General features: G+C 37.7%; 2 pseudogenes; both read left to right on the top strand.

Moving 5' to 3' along the window:
• Positions 1-3840: 3840 nt before the first annotated feature.
• LOC149255351 (uncharacterized) lies at positions 3841-4883 on the top strand (annotated as a pseudogene).
• Positions 4884-5301: 418 nt separating this feature from the next.
• On the top strand, positions 5302-6045 carry LOC149255350 (LIMR family protein At5g01460 pseudogene; annotated as a pseudogene).
• The last annotated feature ends 9447 nt before the right edge of the window (positions 6046-15492 follow it).

The raw sequence follows: 15492 nt of genomic DNA, 5'->3' as shown, positions 1-15492 counted from the left end.
TCAATTCATGCAAGTGTGTTTAATTTTACTTTGATTTCATGACTAGTAGCATGTGTGATCATCTTGTCTATGTTGCTGACCTTTATTTTTCTGTAGTTTGATTTTCATTAGTATCATTTCTTTAACTTGCACTTCACTTTTTGCTCTTAGCTATCAAGTTGTTCATCTATTGATGGTTCTTTTTCCATAATCAAATAACTTTATTGGAGCCAAAATATCACTTAGTACAGCTTGGTTTAGTTTGCTTTAAGACTCACATTGCTGACTTGTTCATAACTAGCTGAAAGGAAAAAAGGTTAAGAAAAGGTTAAAGTAGTGTGATTTGTCTCCTTTATGTAGTGTCACTTAGATTTCACATTTCATTTTCATTTTAAATCAGCAACATAGATACTGGGCCGATGTCATTAGTCCTTTATTTGATGTCTTTATTTTCCTTTAAGCATTTGATTTCATAGGTGGTAGGGGGCCCCTGCCTTGTATAGTTGTCACTTTAATTTCTTGTATTCCTTTTTCTGATTTTCATGTATATTAATGTACAGTTTGAATTACTGCATTTTATTTTCTTTTTAACATGTATTTTATTGTACATAAATTGCTTTCAATTTGATTGTAGATTAGTGATGCACATAGCCTTTTAATGAACTAATGACGTGATAGAATCATCTTGTCCTTTTGCTGAAGCAGCAAGGATACTGGGTCTCATAGTCATTCTCTCATTATTTGATTATTGCATGTTAGAACAAAACCCCAAAAACAACATAAACTATAAAACAACGAAGTAAGTGAAAGGTTAACTAAGCACATATAGTGCACCACACTTCATCAGTTTACGATACCCGGATTGATAATTTATGTAGAGCAATTTAAGACGTTAAATTGACTAGACAGCTACCAACATCATCTACGTATGTTTGAGTAAGGCTACCCCATCGCTCCAATGTGCACTGCAGTTGAACCATTATGGGACCTAAGCATTCCCCAATGCAAATCAATTTGGCCATTGATTCAGCACAAACTGCTCTGATGCCCTCCAACTCCTCATTTTGCTACCAAATGGCCTCTCACACTACCATGGCCTTCCTTCTCAATGCTAGAAGGTCAACTCAAAATTGATGAAACTATGGAGTGCGACAATCATCTGTAAATTCAGTCACCACTCTGGACCCCTACATCTCTTCTAGTACCTCGTAAATGACTTGTATGACTCCAGGCACTTAATCAAGCTTCTGTGGGAGGACATCACCTAGAACCTCAGTCATAGCATTGGCTACCTCATAAACTATCAACATATCATCAATAGATGGACCTCTAAGTGTATGCTCTACTCCCTCAATGAAGGTGGTAGCTGGAACTGCCAAAGAGGTCTCCAACAATGGTGACTCCTGCGCCACACTAGGTGTATCAATGTGCTCCTCACTATCCTCCGTGTCCTCATGCTCAGTATCCTCGTTCGGCTCCCAGAATCTAAATCCCAGTCTCCACATGTAGAAATTCCCCTTGGTCTCACCCTCTAACTTCCCTCCTCTATAGGATGATATCTTCCTTGACCCATGCTTCTCCTCTAGCTCATTCAGAAAATAACGCATGGTAGGAAAACCAAAGTGGCCAAATGTATGGGTGTTGTACTGCTAGGATGTGTGCTCTGATACCACTATAATATTTCAAATATAAATTTTGTAGAGATAGTCAAAGACATGCACAAAAATAACAACACAATGAATTTTAGGAAACACCCACGAATAGGAAAATGCTCTGCAACACCAAAATGGTCAATTTTATTATAAGTAAATTGCTGGAGTATAGTAAATTTGAAGGAGTGCAAGTGAGTGTTTTTATAAGCAATGAAAACATTTCTTCATGATTAGTATAGTTACCTTTAATGCAATTTAAATTTTTTTAACAACTTGGTGATTAGTATCGTTACCTTTAATGTCATTTAATTTATATGACTGTGACACATACCATTCTTATTTTAAAAAATTGTAAATTTAAATTTTATGGTGGTTTATAGTTTTTTATAACTTAATTAATTACTTAAGTCAAGGGGTGCCAACTCTACTTAAATTAAAGGGCGCCACCACAATTTCAAGGGACTATGGATCCTTATGGAAATATGGAAATCTCACCCAACAATTTAAAAAAAAATGTAATTTTGGTAGTAGTGGAATCAATTTTTTAATAATGTAAATAGATTCAACATCATCAAAAAATCTGGAGCATGCAAAATTCTAAAATTTTATAACTGTAATCTACATTTCCAAAATTTTATGTCAAAATTTCCATTGTTTTCCTGGCAAAATTGTGACCTAACTACAATAAACAAATTAAAGTCACTAACTAACCCAATTTATACCAGCGTAATTGAATCCCTTTTTTATATATGAATGTACCAGAACGAGAAAGGTGACAAATGACAACGAATTATTAAACTACATGATTGGTTCTGTTGAAGATAATGGAGAATCCTATAATAGTGTGAATTGGTTCACAAGACCTTAGGATAGGAATTAGTTTATATTTCTTAGGGTATGGTTCTAACTTCCCTATAGCTATGTGTGCTATATAATGTTTGATGTTTATTAAGAATGTAGAGCGTTCTGCAAAGCCACTCTCCTGGTTCAGACTCTCCTTAGTAAAGCTAACGAGTGAGTTTTATTTATTAATTCAACCATCTCATTTTGACATGGTATCAGAATCTCAGGGCTGAGGAAGCCTATACCTGAGTGGAGAGAAGCTGGCGCGACTGACGCAAAATTAGCGTGGATTTTAAGGAGAAAATTGCGCTAATTCACTGTTAAGACTTATGCACTTTTCTATTTGCGGATCGACGTCAGGACCGAGGAGAAAATCAAGCTGACCCTGTGAGCGTAAAATGGCTTTGTTGTTTTTTGCATGCTGCGTGAAATCACTGTCATCTAAGAAGGATGTGTTGCATGCCTGGAGGTGTGCATCGAGCATAGGCAACGTGTTGGATATCAATCTGGGGAGTACGTTGTTGATCTGTGGAAGAGACCTGCGCAGTGGAAGAGGACTCCTGTTGTAGTGGCAGAGGTGGTAAGACCGAACCAAGCAGGGATCTATTCAGGTTGCACATCGGAGGGCGTGTTCTATTTTCTAGTCTCTTCAGGAGGTGATCCACATGTTATCACTGACAAAATTTCAATGCCAAATGTCTTACATTTGTTTGATGGTAAAGGTCGGTGCTAGTCTAAGCTGAGTTTTTGTTTGCCTTAGAGTCTGAGTCTTATGAGTCAACTATGTATTCTCATTCATCACCGGTCATTCTCATTCGTCCCTGGTCTCATAGCCATGTGTCAGTTTTGTTCAAAAGTTACTATGCGTCGCAAAGCTTTTTAGGTTATTTCGTAGCTCATGAAATAATTTTGAAGTGTTTCCGCAGCACATAAATCCTTTTCAGCAGTTTCGCAGCGCAACATGCTTTAAGTGATTTCGTAGCGCATAATTTATATTTTGCACTGGCTGCGCTACGAAATTGGGGATTTTTTCGAATCCATAGTCATTCTCACCCAGCTGTCATACTTATCAGAATCTGCTGTGTTTTAGATCGTTAGGTGTTGTGGTATTGACACATGTTGCAGTTGTTGCTGAGAAGGAGACAAAGGGTTCTGTTTACTAACGAGTTTGAAACCCTTCAGAAGGAATTGGCGGTGGCGTTCAGTGGAGTCCCTGACGCGACGAAGCTGGTGATAAAAGCTCTGGACAGCTGTGATTTCGCAGAGTGTGGCTTGACTCACATAGAGGAGAAGAGGCCCTAAATTTCTATAAACAGAAAATCTCGCATCTTACTCTTAGATTCACTTTTCCTCGTTTTTGGTAACGATGACAGCCGTGTTGTTCAGTCGGATGTCAAGGATTCGGCCCGGAAGATTGCTAAGGCTTGGAGAAAAGAAATTAAATTTGATAAGTATACGGTTTCCACCGGTAAGGGGGATCTTAGGGCGTTCCTGAAGCTCTTGGCTTCGTTTAAAATCGCGGCAGATTACCCGAGGGATGAGCTTTGGGGTTTACTGTTTATTATTTCGAGCAGCTTCTACCTCGACTTTTACACTGTTGTTATGGAAGCACATGGCAAGCACAGGGCTTAAAGCGCGTCATTCCTGCTTTTGCAAATGCTGAAGACAAAAGACCCACTGTTGAAGTATTGAAGGAGAAGGAGCACGGGGCTGTGCCTGAACCAGGAGCCATTGTTACAGCGAGAGTCACAAAGGTGATGGCAAGATTGGCCACAGTGAATATTATTTGTGTTGGGACAAGGGCAGTGAAAGAAAAGTTTACAGGTACTGTGAGACAACAGGATGTTCGAGCAACAGAGATTGACAAGGTTGATATGTACACATCATTTCGCCTTGGGGATATAATCCGAGCAGAAGTTCTCTCTCTTGGTGATGCACGGGCGTATTACCCCTCTACAGCTAAGAATGAATTGGGTGTTGTATCTGCAGAAAGTATTGCCGGTGCAGCAATGATCCAAATCAGTTGGACAGAGATGCAGTGCCCTTTGACAAATCAAATAGAGCGGCGAAAGGTTGCCAGGGCTGTCTGATATGTAGCAAGAAGCTTTCGTATTTTGACACAAGGTTTCACATTTCTTTGATTGATCAAATTCATGCAATTATGATGTTTGTAAATGTGGTCAATTATGAAGGAAGATATTGAGAATGTAGTAGTTGTTCATTGTAAAGCTGGCATGGCTAGAACAGGGCTCATGATATCGAGTCTTCTTCTTTACCTCAAGTTCTACCCCACTGCTGAAGAATCCATTGCTTATTACAACCAGAAACGGTGTATAGATGGCAAGGGTCTTGTTCTTCCAAGCCAAATTCGCTATGTAAAATATTTTGAATGAGTTCTCACATATTTCAATGATGAAGTCCAACCTGGTAGGAGATGTATACTTCAGGGATTCCATCTTCATAAATGCCCTTACTGGGTTCGACCATCTATTACAGTATCTGATCATGGAGTTTTCTTTGCAACAAAGAAGCATCAGGTGGTGACAAAATTTTGGTAGATACAATGTTGTCTACAGAAAGCTGGTGCATCATCAGAAACTACGTGGACCATGCGCACAACTTTTCCTGAATATGTTGTTGCTCTTGCTACAATTGTTGGATCAGTTTTTCTATATTTGGTGGTGTAGGTATTACTTGTGTACCTTTGGGTCTTGTCTTCTCCTTTCTTCGTCGACCAAAAGCTATCATTACTCGTGCACAGTATATCAAGGAGGCCAATGAATTAGGGAAGCGGTAGCAAAGGTAGAAAATGGCGGAAAATGTAAAGGCAGTTGAGAAGGAGTTTCTTTTTCTAGAAGAAGATGTAAAGGCTTTGGAGGAAATGTATCCTCAGGGTGAAACGGCAGAGGCATCATGGGCTTTAACAGTGCTTGGCTATTTAGCAAGATTGATACTTGGAATATTTGGGTTTATTGTTTCGGTGGCTTGGGTTGCGCACCTTGTGTTATACATGTTGATCAATACTCCTGTCACTCCCTTCCTTATTGAGGTTTTCATCAAGCTAGATTCTGTTTGGGGGCTTTTTGGAACTGTAGCATTTGCTTTCTTTTGCCTCTACCTCCTCCTTGTTGTGATAGCAGGGGCAATGGTTCTTGGCTTAAGGCTTGTTTTTATAACAATTCATCCAATGAAGTGGGGTGGAACATTGATGAATTCTTTCCTTTTCAATGTGGGGCTTATTCTTCTCTGTTCAATCAGTGCCATCCAATTTTGTTCCACAGCCTTTGTTGTGTATGCACAAGAAACTGCTGCTCAGGAGATATTTGGTCGCACTCTTGAATAATTGCGTGGCATTAAATACCTTTACAAGTACAATGTGTTCCAAATAGTCTTTATTGTTTTGGCTGGTCTAACTTTGATCTATTATCTTGCTTTTGGTTGGAAAAAACGAAAACCAAGAGGAAGGCTACAGCTCGCTAGTTAAAATGTGCAGTTCTTGAGATATCCTGTATGATGGAAGTTGCATGTTATTCTCTAGGTACACCTGCATGTCAGAATGCAGTGTAGGTATAATTGGATGGATAAGAGCAGAAGGAAACAGAGTTGATTGTTTTCCTTGTATTAGAGTCAGTCCATCAACAACTGAACTTGAACATGATAATTTGGGCAGGAGGCACCAAAAACCTGGCCTTTTGGTGCAGTACATGAAGAATATCCATGCACCTGTATTAAGCATACCAACAGTAAAAGTTGCAGTCCTATTGGTGTTCAGTGGTTTTGCTTTTGCAAGAATTGCATTAACTACAAGGCTTCAACCAGGTTTAGAGCAACAAGTGATACTTCCAAGAGACTCTTATTTCCAGGGCTATTTCAATAACATATCTGAGTACCTTCGAGTTGTCACTCGAGCTACAAATGACTTCAATATTACACCAAATGGCATGCTTCTAGGGCAGGGTTCAGTTCTGAATGATGTTCTTGTAGCCAGATTCATACAGTTATATTTGGAACAGTGAAAGGCTTACATTACATCAAGGACATGATACTCTGCTCCATTTTGGGTAATTAAATGATAAAGAACATGGCTAATTATTTCCGAATATCTTTGAGGAAAACAAAGGCATAAAAACAGGGGCAGTTTCCTATGTTTCAGGGTAACGGAAAAGATGTGTCATTGAAGATCAAACATGAAGCATTAAAGGTCCATCACAGCCACCGCCAGAAGGGAACCAGATGTCAAAGAACGAAATTGATTGTAGACCAAGACTGTCACGGTGTTAGAATCCTAGTTCATTTAGATCTTTAAAAACTCCAGTCAACAGTCAGTTGTATTTATTAGTTAGTTAAAAAGGTTAATAGGTGTCATTAGAAGTAGTTTTCGAATTCCCCTCATGCTTGAGGAGGAATATCGATCAATTAGAATAAGAGTTCTATATATAGCTGAAACAGCAATGAAATGAGGGGTTGGAAATTTTACAACAGAGTACTGTTTTGGCTTATGTAAAGACAGAGTTCAGTAATATAATTTGACTGCTTTTCTTCTCAGGATTCATGAAGGATTTCTATGTTCAGAATGTATGATTTTATCTTTTCCTTAATTTCTTTTGCAGTTGCATAGGTGTACAATCACTCAAAATTCACTGATTGTGCTCTGATTTCCTGTGTGCATTTATGAGTTGTGGTTCCATATGTGTTGTGTTCTGAATATTCAAATGCTAAGTGCCCTGACTTCTATGTAAAGGCAGTACCATTGTTTACTGAAGTGTGATTGACTCCATAGGCCCAATGGAAATTTATGAAATGTTTGTCCAGCCTTTATATTTGTCACTGTTATGTCACAAGAGTTAGCCCTCTTATTTTTTAACCAAAATCAATAACCCTTTGAGAGAGCCCTCTCAGGCTAAGGAGGCTAAGCCTTAGTCAAAAGATTGGTTTGAAACAGTTACTTGAAGTCTTCCTGGTCTGCAGCCTTCCAGGGTCTGATTTTGAGATAACACCACATACTACGCTGAAGGCCATTGGTGCAACAGAAGCGTGGCCAACGGATGCATGTTGTCAGGTCCGAGCTGTGTGGACACAGCTTGTTGATAGACATTAAAAGGCTGGTGATTGAGGTGTGGTAAGCAGCTGGTGCCTGCACAGATAGGAATCTGCTTCCACTCTCGGAGGAAGAAGCTACTTAGATTTCAGCAACCTTGTGGATTTCAATTCACAGAGCTAGCGTGGTGGATTTCAATCCGCGAGAGTAGTTGTTGTCGCGTGCTTGAGAACTGTGAAGAGGAGAGCATATCAGTGCATGGTTGTGCGAAATACGAAAACCTGAATCCTTCTGATATTTCATTATCGTATTTACGATGAGGTTTTTATTGGACCTGAGTCCTGCTCACAAAGTTTTTAATTTAATTATTTAAAGTGCTCATTTCTTTTACTTAATAAAGGGGGCCGATTATTTTTTTGAAGTGATTTGGTATGCATCATGGAAAGCGTATGGTGCATAAAATAATGGTTCATGTATCGTGAAAATTTCCTAAGTTTTTTTAATTAAAGCAGGGTTCTATTAAGAGGGGTAAGTATTTTTAAAAGGAAAAGAATTCATGTAATCATTTTAAAAAGAAAAGGGAAATTATTCTTAGAGAAGGAATATGAGTTTTTTTTTTTTTTTCAAGTTTTTTATTTAAATTATTTATTAAAGAATTCAAGTTCTTTAATTAAAGAAGAATAGGGGTTTTTCACTTGAAAAAGGGGGAGATTGAAAAAAGGGGAGATCTAGGCTTTTTTTGTCTTACATTTGTCCTTGTTTTTGTTGTGGATGCATTTGGCATTTTTTTTTTATTATTACTGAGGTTAAAGTTTTTATTCATTCAAGATGAATAATCAAGTAGAAGAAGCTTACCTCAATAAAAACAAGCTGGATGGATCCAATTACTTTGGTTGGAAATTCAGACTGCAAATCCTGCTTGAGGAATACAATGCATGGACGATTGTGAACAATGATGAGGTAAAGCCAAACCTCATTGTAGGAGGGAAAACAACAACAATCCAAGACTGGGGCAAGAGGGAGAATAAGGTGAGAATGCTCCTGAAATTGTGAGTCAAAGATTGCATCATCCCCTATATCTGTGATTGAAAGACTGCACCAGAGATCTGGAAAATGCTCAAGGATCTCTATGAGGTCAAGAATGCCAATCAACTGTTGTTATTGAAGAGAAAGATTCACTCCATCAAGAAGGAGAATGAGAAATTTGTAGCATTCATTTCACAGATCAATGAGCAATAACAAGTTGGGAGATATAGGTGAAGCTATGTCATGTACAGATCTGGTCACGATTACCATGAATGTTATGACTGAAAAGTATCAGATGTTCATCACTGGGTTGAATGCAAGAGAAAAAGGCCCTGTGTTTGATGAATTCATAGGGATCATCATGCTAGAGTAGGAAAGAAGAATCACTCATAAACCCCCAAGTTCAAATCTAGCATTAATGGCGAAGAAGAAGCCCTTCAAAGGAAAGCCAAATCCAACACAGATGAGTAGCGCAGCCCCACAGAGAAAGATGCCCTCACCTCAAGTCACGTCTTTCAATAGAAATGACTCTGTGATCAAATGTTTTTATTGTGGTAGAACTGGCCATATAGCCAGATATTGTATGAAAAAAAGGTTTGATGAATGTCGGAAGAGACATAAGTAGCATGCAGGTCATTTTGCTGATGAGAAACAAAGTCAGAACATCAGACTGTTCATATCTGACTCTGCACTTTCGGCTAAGGAGGATGAAACAGATACCTGGTTTGTCAACTTAGGTGCATCCATCCACATGACAGGGAATAGACATTGATTTGAAGACTTCAAAGAGACTAGCAGTGGAGAAAACATATATCTTGGCAATGATAGAGGGTACCAAAATGAAGGTTATGGTAATATTATTGTTGTTATGCCTGATGGAAATATTAGACATAGCCATAATGTTATGTATGTACCCAGGATTAAAAAGAATCTGATCTCTATTTCTACTATGACTGATCAGAATCTCAAGGTAGAGTTTTATAGATCATATTGTTTCATTAAAGACATGCTGGATTCTATGAAGCCTATTACATCGGGTATTCGTGTGGGAGTATTGTAGAATATAGATGTAAAAATCACACCACATCAGGCATTGGCATCATCTGCCATGACTATAATCGACTTATGGCACTAGAGGTTCGAGCATATTAACTTCAATGATTTGTTACTTTTATAGAAAAGAGGTATGGTCAAAGGTCTTCTTATTTTAAAATCTATTCATATTGATTGTGATGCATGTGCACTAGAAAAGTTGCACATAGATGAATTTCTGCTGAATCCTGATAGAAAAAATAGAGATATACTCGAGCTGGTACACATAGATTTATGCGGGTATATGCAGAGAAGATTGTTAGGTGATGCATATTATTTTTTATTGTTTATTGGTGACTTTACTAGATTTACTTGGGTGTGTTTCCTCAAGAAGAAAAGCAACACTTTTGAATACTTTAAGGAGTTTAGAAGTATGGTTGAAAACTAGAAAGGTAAATGCATTAGGATTCTTCGCTAGGATCAATGGGGATAGTACAAGAAAGCTTCTGTACTCAAATACTACAAAGATAATGGAATACAATACCAGTTTACACTACCCCACACTCCTCAACAAAACAGGGTTGCAAAGACGAAGAACAGAACCCTTGTGGAATGTGATCGCAGTATGTTGCAAGGTAAGAATCTTTCTAATGGCTGAAGTGATTAATACTGTAGTATATCTAAAGAATAAGAGTCTAACAACATGTTTAGATCTTAAAACTCCTTTTGAAGCTTTATTTGGTTTTAAGTCTACAGTTAAGCATTTGAGATTTTTTGGCAGCAAAGCCTTTGTTCATATTCCAAAGGAAGATAGAAAGAAACTTAAATCAAAGGGCATCAAATGTATTTTTGTTGGCTATTGTACATAATTTAAAGCTTACAAATTGTTTAATCCCTCTACTCAAAAAGTGTTTGCGAGCAGAGATGTAGTGTTTCATGAGTAGGTTAATGACGGAAGCTGTGTGAGTGCTAAGGAAGAATGGAACATGCCCTTATTGGTGGAAGAAGGAAGTGATGAATCAGGTGACAACAACGAGCAGCAGTAGATGCAGTAGTAGCAGGAAGGGAAAGAGGATGATGTAGCTGTCAAGCCAAGTCTAGAAAACGATGATCATACAAGGTTTGAAGCTACTCCACCACTCAGGAGATCAGGTAGGAAAGCTCAGTTGCCAACAAGATATAGGGAAAATGCTTTTATAACTAATATGATGAATGTTGTTGAACCTTTTAGTTATAAGGAAGCAAATGAATGTAGTGAATGGAAAACAACTATGGAATAGGAATATGAATCTATAATTAGAAACAACACTTGGGAGCTGGTTGAACTTCCTAAATGGAAGCAAACCATAGGCTCTAAATGGTTGTATAAACCCAAGATGAATGTAGATGGAACCATAAGTAGATTAAAATCTAGATTGGTAGAAAAGGGGTATTCACAAAAAGAAGCCATTGACTATAAAGAAACCTTTGCCCTCGTAGATAAAGTAAATACTATCAGAATGTTGATTTTTTTAGCTACTAAGAAACATTGGATGATTCACCAACTAGATGTAAAATCTGCATTTTTAAATGGGGAATTGAAAGAGGAGGTTTATCTAGAGCAACCTGAGGGGTTTTTCTAGAAAGGGAAAGAACATTTAGTTTGTAGATTAAAGAAAGCTCTATATGGACTAAAACAAGCACCCAGGTTTTGGTATGAAAAGATTGATTCATTTTTTTTGCAACTTGGTTACAACATAAGTAAGAACGACCCTAATCTCTATACCATGAATGATGAAAAGGGGCACATATTGTTGATTTCTTTGTATGTAAATGATTTAATTATTAGAGGTAATGTTATTTCTCTAATCAAAGAAATCAAGCAACAAATGTCACAAGTGTTCGAAATGAAAGACCTTGGTGAATTAAGATATTGTTTGGGTCTTGAGATCTGGAGAGATTCAGGACAAACTTTTATGTCCCAGGGTAAGTATGTCAGAGGTCTACTGGAAATATTCAAGATGGATCAGTGTAAGGCTGCAGCAGTACCACTGTAGCAAAACATTAAACTTCACAGTGAGGATGGCTCTAAAGAGGTAGATGCGACACTTTATAGACAGCGGGTTGGGAGCTTAATCTACCTGACCACTACTAGACCAAATTTGGCTTATGCAGTCAGTGTGCTAAGTCAATACATGTCCAAACCACTTGAGAGTCATTGGAATGCAACAAAAGGTGTCTTAAGGTACCTACAAGGAACTATAGACTATGGTATTATTTGTACTGATTCTTCTAATGTTAGATTTATAGGAATTACACACTCTGACTGGGCTGGAAATGTAGACGACTTCAGATTCATAACAGGCTATGCATTCAACATTGGGTCTAGGGTGATTACATGTAGTAGTAAGAAACAGAACACAGTTTCCTTGTCTTCAGTGGACGCAAAGTATCAAGCTATGTGTGCAGCAACATGTGAGGCAATTTGGTTGTGGAGATTTCTCTAGGATGTCGAGGAAGAACAGAAAGATGCAACAACAATCAGATGTGATAGCCAGAGTTCAATCAAACTTGTTAATAATCCAGTGTTTCGCAAGAACACTAAACACATTGATACACAATTCCATTTTTTCTAGGAGAAATTTGAATCAAAGGAAATCCATCATGTATATTGTAAAAGGTGTGATAATGTTGCAGACATTTTCACTAAGCCTCTTGGAAAAATTAAGTTTGAAATGTTTAGGGAGATGTTAGGCATATTTGTGAACCCCTTCTCCATTAAGGGGGAGTGTTGAAGATAATAGAGAACCCTATAATAGTGTGAGTTGGTTCATGAGACCTTAGGATAGTAATTAGTTTCTATTTCTTAGGGTATGGTTCTAACTTCCCTATAGCTATGTGTGCTATATAATGTTTGATGTTTATTCAGAATGTAACTTTCTGCAGGGCCAAACTCTCCTCGTTCATAGTCTCCTTTGTAGAGCTGACCAGTAAGTTTTATTTAGTAATTCAACCCTCTCATTTTGACAGGTTCTGCATCATTTATATTGAAAAAACTTATGGGCCCATAATGCAGCCCGAGATAAAAGACTCAGATAAATGATACATCAAAATAAATTCGATCTTTTAGCATCCGAAATAGAATAAGAGGAAAACAATTTCTTTATTGAACGGGCCATCCTTAAGTCAATTGCAGATTCCCCAAATATTCGGGAATCCGACGGACATGGGTGCGGTCAATTCGATTTTTTGACCACGCCCATGTCCGTTGGATTCCTAAATATTCGGAGAATCTGCAATCGACTTAAGCTCACCGTATCGAACGCATGTTACTCCGTCTCTCATCAAACACTCAACGAAACTGTGCATATATATAGATTATCACAAAAAATTCGAGAGAACTCGATTCGGAAATCTTTCAAGATTGCTTGCCACTTGCATGTGATGCAACAAGGTAGCACGTTGTACAGTTAATGCCTAACAGAGGTGCTAAACTATGTAGTCATCAACGGTACAGTTTCTATTCTTTTATGTTCAAATTCATGCGCGATGATCTGAGTACGTAAGCATCACTATGTGCTGCCCCATCCTATTCCCATGAGGCATAGTCTATGGGATTTTTGCCCTGTTTCTTTTATTTAATTTTATTAGAATATGGGAACGATTGGTTGGAATTATAAGTTTGAACTGTAAATTCCTTACCATTGAAATGCGGCATGTTTTTCAGAATAACCAATTTGAAATGTGGCATGTTTTTCAGAATAACCAATTTTAAATAACAAAAATGTTAGGCAACCCAGCCGTTGGAGAGGTGTAATCTCCACTTACGATGCAGCCGCAAGCGGGAGGATTAATGTTTCGCTCCATGCAGGTGAGGTCCAATCATCTCTACTTTGGCTGACACCTTATCTCCTCTTTTGTCACGATGCCCTCATGCCAGAAATACATATAGACCTACCTATTTATGATTTTCTTTATATCAGACAACCCTATTGAGTTATTCCAAGACTTTAGCTGTTAGATGTTCCAAAAAATGTTCCATTTTCAAGGCAGACGCCTTTCACCAAATAGATTATTGAATTAAATATGTTAAAACCCTATAAACAAATCCCGCTTTGACTTAACAAGCAAGACCTTGTGCGGAGCACACCACCCAAGTGTATATCATATCTATCGCTATCAATTCATAATTTCTGTAATTCCAAATGGGCTGTCTCAAGCTATTGGATTATGCAATACTAATTCATATATTAGTTAATGTTGGAAATAACTTAATTAATAGGATAATGTATACCGAAAATAAAAGCTGTCATTCCATATTCTATGTGACGGTAGTACAGTTTCCGAATACGTGCGAATAGTACTAATCGCAACACCAAATCAATTATGCGTAGTCTAACGAGGCTTTAACTTTGCCCAGAAAAATTGATTGGATTCGGACTACGCCAATCAAAATTGATTGGATTTCGCTGTGCTTGCAAATTTGACAACGCCAATCAATTATTTCAAACAAGAGCTCTAGTCTTCACCCTGTCACTCCCGACGGTGGTCCTCTTAGATTCCCTTTCATAATAATCAGTCAACAGTTTGCCACACTACAATGTGAGAGTTATCCGGAGAAACACTACATTTCAGACTAGAAATTAGCTGTACGTATGGAAACATCCATGAAGCAGACTCCATCATTAATATATGTAAATTAAAAGAAATGATCTCTGGACACCAATGACGGCAAAAGAAAGAAATAAAAGCAGCTAGGTGTTTGAACAAAATTATCCTGCAGCTTAATCATATTATTAACATTCCTTCACCTCACTATTTCACGTTGACTGGACCGATGATGGACTCTAAATAAATTATTTTGCAGCTAGGGTTTACGTCAGGGCTACTCGTTTGGATGATCAGGGCTTGCTTCCTCATTGAAGGCATCCTCAATAAACGTGTACGAGACTATGGAATGAATCTTATACTACGCTCGTTCGAGAGATTCTCCGCAGCCTTCACATGTCTTTCCTAAAACATAATATATCTTGCCCTCAAACAAAAATATAAAATTGATCTCTCCTGCTCTCTGTATAAAAAACAATATACGCTGATCCTATATAATTTAGCCTAATATACATCATTTAATGTTCTTCTTATTCTGGAATGTGTTGTCTGTATATCTAAAAGAGAGCAGGCATCTTTGAATAAGTTGTACATATAAAATTATAAAACAAGCCTCCCACGCTTTCTACGTAAAATAATATTATGCGTTGCCGTCATTGATATTAACTTAATAATATGAAATATTGTGCACCCGCATTGTCTTCCTCATGTATTATTGAATATTATTGCTAAAAGTTTTAATATGAAATATTGTGCAGCTCCGTTGACTCCCTCATGCGTTATTGAATTTTGTTGTTGAACGTTTGATTCTAGGTAAAGGTGAAATTGTGATGAGGTATCCTTGAATATGGTTTTATGGAGATGTTATGATCTTAATAGGTAAAAGTATTTTATTATTCACAATCTTATGTGAAAGTATATACAAGATCTCTATTTTATAGTAATGGAGGAGGTCAAGTGTCTATGTTAAAAGTATATACAAGATCTCTATTTTATAGTAATGGAGGAGGTCAAGTGTCTATGTTAAAGGACTTCCTATGTGAGCTTACAACTCACCATGCTTAGCTCATTGGGAAATGAAGCATTGGAAAAGACAAACTCCAACACCCCCTTTAAGCCAAACATAGGGAGTAACTAGCCAATAAGGCGTAATTATATACCCATGTACAAACTCTCATAAGCGTAGAAAAGAGATAAAAATTTGTAGGAACCCCCCTCCCCCCCAACAACCCGCCAAAATACAAAAATATTTGAGTGCTCAAATGATCATGGAGCTAAAAGTGTAGTTTCTATAACGATCCACTCAATGACTAGAACATAAGCCTCCTCTAATCA

The sequence above is a fragment of the Pinus tabuliformis genome, chromosome 7, assembly GCF_031772625.1.
Source record: "Pinus tabuliformis cultivar Carrire ecotype Pingquan chromosome 7, CPIR1, whole genome shotgun sequence".
Taxonomy (NCBI): domain Eukaryota; kingdom Viridiplantae; phylum Streptophyta; class Pinopsida; order Pinales; family Pinaceae; genus Pinus; species Pinus tabuliformis.
Note: the sequence above shows the minus strand (reverse complement) of the source record. Positions and strands in the feature narration are given on the sequence as shown.